The sequence below is a fragment of the Tupaia chinensis genome, unplaced genomic scaffold (assembly GCF_000334495.1).
Source record: "Tupaia chinensis unplaced genomic scaffold, TupChi_1.0 Scaffold000544_1, whole genome shotgun sequence".
Classification (NCBI taxonomy): domain Eukaryota; kingdom Metazoa; phylum Chordata; class Mammalia; order Scandentia; family Tupaiidae; genus Tupaia; species Tupaia belangeri.
Genome location: NW_006160056.1, coordinates 355,852 through 362,990, shown reverse-complemented (window position 1 = coordinate 362,990; position 7,139 = coordinate 355,852). Strand labels below are relative to the sequence as shown.

The window sequence follows — 7,139 nt, the reverse complement described above, 5'->3', positions numbered from 1 at the left end:
GTTATAAGTTTGGAGACCTTTATTCAAACTAAATGTCTTTTTACAGAAAAGCTTTAAGACTAATTCATTACTGTGGGCCAAGTGTAGTTGATGTCAGACCATGGAGGAAAAACTTAAGGATCAGGAGTATAGAGGCACAGATGAAGTAGAGACCAAGACAGTCAATGAAAGCTTCTAATTTGAGCACAACTAATACTTTTTGAGGAGTGTACAAAAGTTTGGGGATTTCTTTGTACTTGTTGATTTTTCTATGTTCTGTGCAGCCATCTGCCATGAAGTAGTAGTTGATTTTACTTGACATGTCCATAACAGTCATTAAAATGATAAAATGAGACATAAAAATGATAAAACAATTATATAATGAACATGATAAATAATCTAATGCCAGGGTTGAATGAAGTTGAAAATATTGGAATGTTGGAAAATTTTTAATATAATACAAGAAAATAAAAATTTAAATCTTCACAGATTTCTCTTGTATCAGAAAAGGTGATATTCTTGTAGGGTATTCTTGTAGAAGCCAAGTAAAGACTGGGTGTGTGAAACCAGTGAATCCCGGTAGCTATTTACACTGACTGAACTATGTGGAGGCTGGGTAATCTAGTGGAGTAAAGTGGTGGTGGTGATCGAGGTGGGGAGAGGAGACACTCTCTGTAGAAAAGTCCACACAAAGGGAAGAAAACATTTAGTGTAGGAAGTCAGCCCCAGAAGCAGTAGCTGAGATTCTAAGCTTTTTTCCAGGTTCTGTGGGATTATTGGTATCTGAATAGGTCATACCCAGTCTCTGGAGGAAGAACCTGAGTACACTGAAATCACCAAAGCATGACCTTTCAACCTGGGTTCTAGGGACCAGCAGATGGCATAATGGTTACATTTCTGGACTCCCACATGGCCAATGGTGGCTTAAGACCATGTGCCCGGTTTGAGTTTAAGCCACCGGGTCCGGGACTCGAACCTCGGTCAACAATATGGGAGTCCAGCGACATAGCCATTAATGCCAACTGCTGGTCCCTAGCTTTATATATATATATATTTTTTTCTTATATAAATAGTATCAAATTGAATCTGTTCTCTAACTTGATGTTCTTGCTCAACATTCAGTTTAGACATTCATTGAAATGGAAGCATTTAATTGTAAGTCACTTCTTTTCATGCTATGTAAAAATCTATTGTATAAATATACCAATATTCCTGTGTTGTTGGCAGTTACTTTTGATTGTTTCCTGTTTGGCCCTAATACTAACAAGGTTGATGTAAAAATTCTGATTTTATGTACACAGTAATAAGCTTCTCAGACATGTATTATTAAGAGAGATACTATTGCATCAAAGGGTTGTTAAACTTGACTGAATTGTGGAAAATTATTTTCAAATATGTTGTGCTAAATTTTCATTCTCACCACTACTTTACGGAAATTCTTTTTGCCTCACGTTTTCTCCAAATTTGGCCAATTACAGATTTTCTTCTTTCTCTTGTTTCTTGGAAATAAAATAATATTTCATTTTGGTTTTATTTTGATGGTGAATACAATTAAGTATCTTTTAGATTGCTTGGGAACTATTAGCATGTCCTCTTCAGTGAGTTACCTTTTGTCTTTTCTCTTGGTTTGACTTTTTATTGTTGGAGTGTAGGGGTTCTTGCTATGTTCTGGATTCCAGTCTTTGACAGTTGTGTGTTTTGCAAGTAACCGCTCCCTGTTGGAGCCTTGTGTTTTTATTCTCCATATGGTGTCTTTGATGATCGTCAATTCCTGATTTAAATTTTGACATAGTTTGAAATTTTTTCCTTCATGTTTTATGATTTTTTTGGGTCTTAGTAAAATCTTTGTGTGAATCAAGTTTATAAAAGTTTCTGCTGTATTGGTTTAAAGATTTGCTTTTGGGGGCGCCACGTGCTGGAGGCTGGCCCCGATCTAGCGTAGGGGCGGTGTGGATCCGGGCTGCAGCGCTGCGCTCTAGTGAGCGCGCTCTGGGCAGCGTCCCCTCTCCTGCGCTGCTGCGTCTCAGGCGGTCAGTGCCCAACGAGACCATGGCTTCGACTGTGGAAGAGCTACAGAAAGATCTAGAAGAAGTAAAGGTGTTACTGGAAAAGGTCACTAGGAAAAGAGTACCTGATGCCCTGACAGCTGAAAAATCCAAAATTGAGACAGAAATCAAGAACAAGATGCAGCAGAAATCACAGAAAAAAACAGAACTTCTTGACAATGAAAAGCCAGCTGCTGTGGTTGCTCCCATTACAACAGGATATACAGTGAAAATCAGTAATTATGGATGGGATCAGTCAGATAAGTTTGTGAAAATCTACATTACCTTCATCAAGTTCCTACTGAGAACGTGCAGGTGCATTTCACAGAGAGGTCATTTGATCTTTTGGTAAAGAACCTAAATGGCAAGAGTCACTCCATGATTGTGAACAATCTTTTGAAACCCATCTCTGTTGAAGGCAGTTCAAAAAAAGTTAAGACCGATACAGTTCTCATATTATGTAGAAAGAAAACAGAAAACACACGATGGGACTGCCTGGCCCAGGTTGAAAAAGAGTGCAAAGAGAAACAAAAGTCTTCATATGACACTGAAACAGATCCTAGTGAGGGACTGATGAATGTTCTAAAGAAAATTTATGAAGATGGAGATGATGATATGAAGCGAACCATTAATAAAGCCTGGGTGGAATCAAGAGAGAAGCAAGCCAAAGGAGAACCAGAATTTTAAGACTTAAAGTCCTTTCAAGAACTGTGATGTGGAAATTCTGACGTTTTCAATAAGGGAATGTTGGTGAGCAGCACGTATAAATCGACAGATAACTACACAGCCTCCTAAGTAAAGACAGTGAATTCTCCATGTCCTCCTGGAAAATTTATTTAAATAAAGTATGCTTATTAAACAAAGATGGTTTCGTTAGCACCCTGACCATTTTGTTCAAAAAAAGGATTATATCGCATTATTTGAAATAATGAAAATGCTATGTATTTTTGTTCAGTTAAGAGATAGAAAACAAAAGTATTTGTTTGCCTTTAAGTTAGTGATATCGGTTCTAGTGTAAGAAAAAGAAAATGTAAAACTTGAATTTTTACATAAAATACAAGTTTATACTTGTGCTTGGAAGTTGATTTCTTACTACCAGCTGCAATGCATTATCATGTTCCAGTAATTCAGATATAGATGATCCTGTGTATTTAAATATATTTGTTTATGTACCTGTAGAACTGAAACTAAATAGAAACTTGACAAGAATAGACACGCATTTTTATATATACCAGTTAGAATGTTTTGCCATGGGTCAGAGGGCTTATAAAAGTAATAACCATAAAGCTAAAATAATTAATTTGAAAATCCTTCCATTCCTATATTCAATAAAGTTAGATTTTTTAATTAAAAAAAAAGATTTGCTTTCGGAATTTGCGTCTATCTGAAATTGAATTTTATGTAAGGTCAAAATCCTGTGCTTTTAAAATGTTTTCCATTTGTAATACGAATCAGCTAAACAGTCTGTTCTTTCCCTCACTGACCCATCCTGGCTGCTCTGTCAAATTTTAAGTTCTTGTACATTCATAGATGTATTTCTGAGTTTCTTTTTTCTATTTAGTTGTTTCATTATCTACCAATATTCTAAGATGTTACTATCTAAATTATTAGGTCTTTATATGAATTCCTGCTTCACAATATAAATCTTATTCTTATTGACAGGCAGTTTTCTTCTCCTATATACATTTTTTTTAACTTCACATTTAGATGTCATTATTTTTTATTACTTAAAACTCGCAATGTTGTTTAGTTTTACCAGTTCTTTGCCTACTATTCTTTCTTGAATTTTATATTCTGCTTCAGGGATTATTTTCTTTTTGCCTGAAGTATAATTTTAGGAGTTCTTTATTGAAGGTTTGTTATAGGTAAACTTAGTTCTTGCTGTTATTGCTAATGTTTTAAAACACCTTTATTTTGCTCTCATTCCATATAAAGACAATATTTTTCTAGGTATTCAATTCTAGGATATAACAATTATTTTGTACTAAGTATTATAGAGCATAGAATATTTGGTGTTAATACTAAAGTTTGTGATAATTCTAAATATTCTGTGCTCTGTAATATAATGTTTAGTATAAGATAATTGAGTATAAGAATAATTAATGTTTCTAGATAAACTATGCAGTATGTAGAAATGAATAATGTCTGCATAATCACTTTCCTGAAAGGTAGGCAGGGACGCTTAGAACCCAGCTGTACCTGGTCCTACATAAGCACAGGCGCATTTAATAAAGATTTGCCTTTTAACCAAGAATGGTTGGATAGACCTAGGTGTCTAGGTCACGGACAAATATGGTCGGAGATGATGTAGCAAAGAAAAAAGGTACCGCCATTTAACTAAATTCATTTCTTGACCCACAGGCCTATCACTCTTGTTTTAATGGAATGTTTAATATGTTGATCTCTTTCTGCACACTGCTTTCTCTAAACTCTTCTCATCACAGGCGCACATACACATACACATGTGCAACGTGCACAAGCCAATCTAGGAACCTGACCCCATTCTTCCATGTGGCCCTCCGCATTGCCGAGTGTCGCACGATCACTCTATCACTGCACCGCCATGGCTGCGCCAATCTTGTTAATTTTTGATGTGGTAGGTGAAACATGGTAACTCATTTCAGGTAGGATGCTCTGAATTTGTAACGATATTGTCAGCACATGTTTATCAGAGATAGTGAGAGAGAGAAAGCACTCCCCAGAGAGGGTGATCACACTGTAATCCCCTTTCTTCCACTGATCCACCCCATCAGATTTTGAGCGCAAAGGCACACTTGCCCAGTGTGTTTTTCAGGCCAACAGATTGGGACTCAAACTGTGATTGTCTATGTGGGATCAGGCTCCTTAATCATTATGTCACAGGGCAGGCCCTATGTTTACAATCTTTTCATTTGTTTTATTATATCTTCTTTTGAAAATTTTCTGTTCAGCTAATTTGACCATTTTTCTATTAGTTGGCTTGTTTTTACTTTGTTTAATTGATATTGTTTTTCTAACTATGTACATCAATATATAATTTGATTATAGTGTATATTTAAATTTTTATGCGTTTTAAAACTTTAGGCTTCAGGACCAGCAGTTATCATAATGGCTATGTCACTGGACTTCCACGTAGTTGACCGTGGTTCACGTCCCGGACCCGGTGGCTTAAAACTCACGCCAGGCATGTGTGCTTGCATGCCCAAGATCCCGAGAGGAGAATGGAAGAGAAGGGATTGTAGCATGGCCATCCACCCTGGGTGGTGATTTCTTGCTTTCTGTCTCTGTCTCTCTCTATCTTTCTGGCGAGTGCACACACCCTATAGCAAGAACCTCTTCAAAAAAAAAAAAAAAACAACTTTAGGCTTCAACATTATGGCTTCTAAGTTTAGCGTATTGCTTAGAAAAACTTTTCAGGGAACAGAAATATTTCATTTAAAAAGTTTATCATTTTATTAGCAAGCATAATGTCAACATATTACCTTTATTTATTTATGTACCTTTTTGAAATGGCATTTCTAGAGAATGATCTCACCTTCCTTCCCCAAGCCTCCTAAGCCTGCCATGACTTGGAATTGGCCAAGTGATGACAGAAATATCACTTAAAATATACCAACTATCCACACTCTATGGGAAGCTGAAAGATTGAAGGATATAGAAGCATGGAAAATGTTTACAGATACTGGACGTAGTGTAGGAGGAGAGAGGGAGAAAGGGAGAGTGTGAGGAAAGATATTAAGGAGAAAAACAGAGAAACAAGCATTTATAGGACACAGAAATAAATTACTGTCTGTTGATAACATGTATAGTATCCTCAGCTGGACTGGTGTGAAGTGTATTCATGTTGGGAGAATTCACTTTATAAGCTATGTGATATATAGTGATTGAATGTATAAAATAAATTGTGTGTGTGTGTGTGTAAATTCATATATATGAAATAAGAGTACAGAAGACAGGACAAAAGGAACGAGGTGAGGTGGAAAAGCAATAGCTGAGTGTAAAAACAAGTACGTTCTTATGAGTAGAACAATATAAAGTATGGGCTAGATATAATTCCCTTTATGTAGTGGATGTTTTTAGAAAGTGGGCATAGTATACTCTGCAGAGCAGAAATTATTGATGGTTTTATTTTTAGTTCCTGGCACATAATAGGTCCTCAATAAATATCTGTTGAAGGGATTAAAGGTTAGTGACAAGTGTATTCAATCTGAACTTAGAAAGTTCATTTATTTTCATACTTTGCTCTAATAATAATCTAACATCGATCAAAGTAGAAATTAATCAGTTTATGTAGATTCATTCTAAAGTTTATCTTGTATAAAGAACATGAGGAAATTAATAATGTATTATATCCTTGTTTTTCTGTATTATCCATGCCTGAAGTGAACATAGTCATTGAGACTATGTTATCTGAAACAAATATTAATATTTATGGTAGCAGCTACCAGAAGAGCAGACACAGTGCCCTGGGGAAATAATTCACTTTCTTCAGAACAGCCTTGCATCCCAGATCCTCATCTGTGAAGAAATGTCCCAGAAAATCTCATTTGTTCGTCTTCACTCAAATTCTCTCATACGTTCTCTCCCCTTCATTCCTAGGTTTACTGTTATTATGTCAGGGTTTCCATCATTCTAACTTTCAGGTGGGGCAGGTGCTAATGAATCTGTTATTATTTTGTATTCAACTAAAAATGCTGATACAATCAGAGTGTTTGTAATTCCCTTTACGTATCAGATGTTTTTAGAAAGTGGGCTGTAATGGCAGTTTGTTAAATATGTGTTGGCTCAATAGTAATGTATGTTTTAAGTGCATTAGAGGAACTTGCTTTATAAAAGAAATCCCATAGTGAATTTTGGTAGATTTTTAAGTCCACCTACAGAAGTAGTTATTAGGGGAACAGGAAGAATAATTACCCTCTACTTTAAAATATATGTATATCTAGCTTTTCATGGTTTGAATTATCTAAAGGAGAAACATCTTTACAAACCAAGCTACAATTTTGATTTTTCTTAAAAAACAGCTTCCCTGTGTACACCATTTAAACAGGTGTTTAAGCTTGATAAAACAACATTTTCAAGAGAAAATCAGGTAAGTCCTAAATTCCTAACTTGATTTAGGTGCTTCTGAGATGATCA

The 7,139-nt window shown here is 35.7% G+C and overlaps 1 pseudogene; it reads left to right on the top strand.

Annotated features, from left to right (window-relative positions):
• Positions 1-2,028: 2,028 nt before the first annotated feature.
• LOC102494124 (calcyclin-binding protein-like) lies at positions 2,029-2,746 on the top strand (annotated as a pseudogene).
• Positions 2,747-7,139: the final 4,393 nt, after the last annotated feature.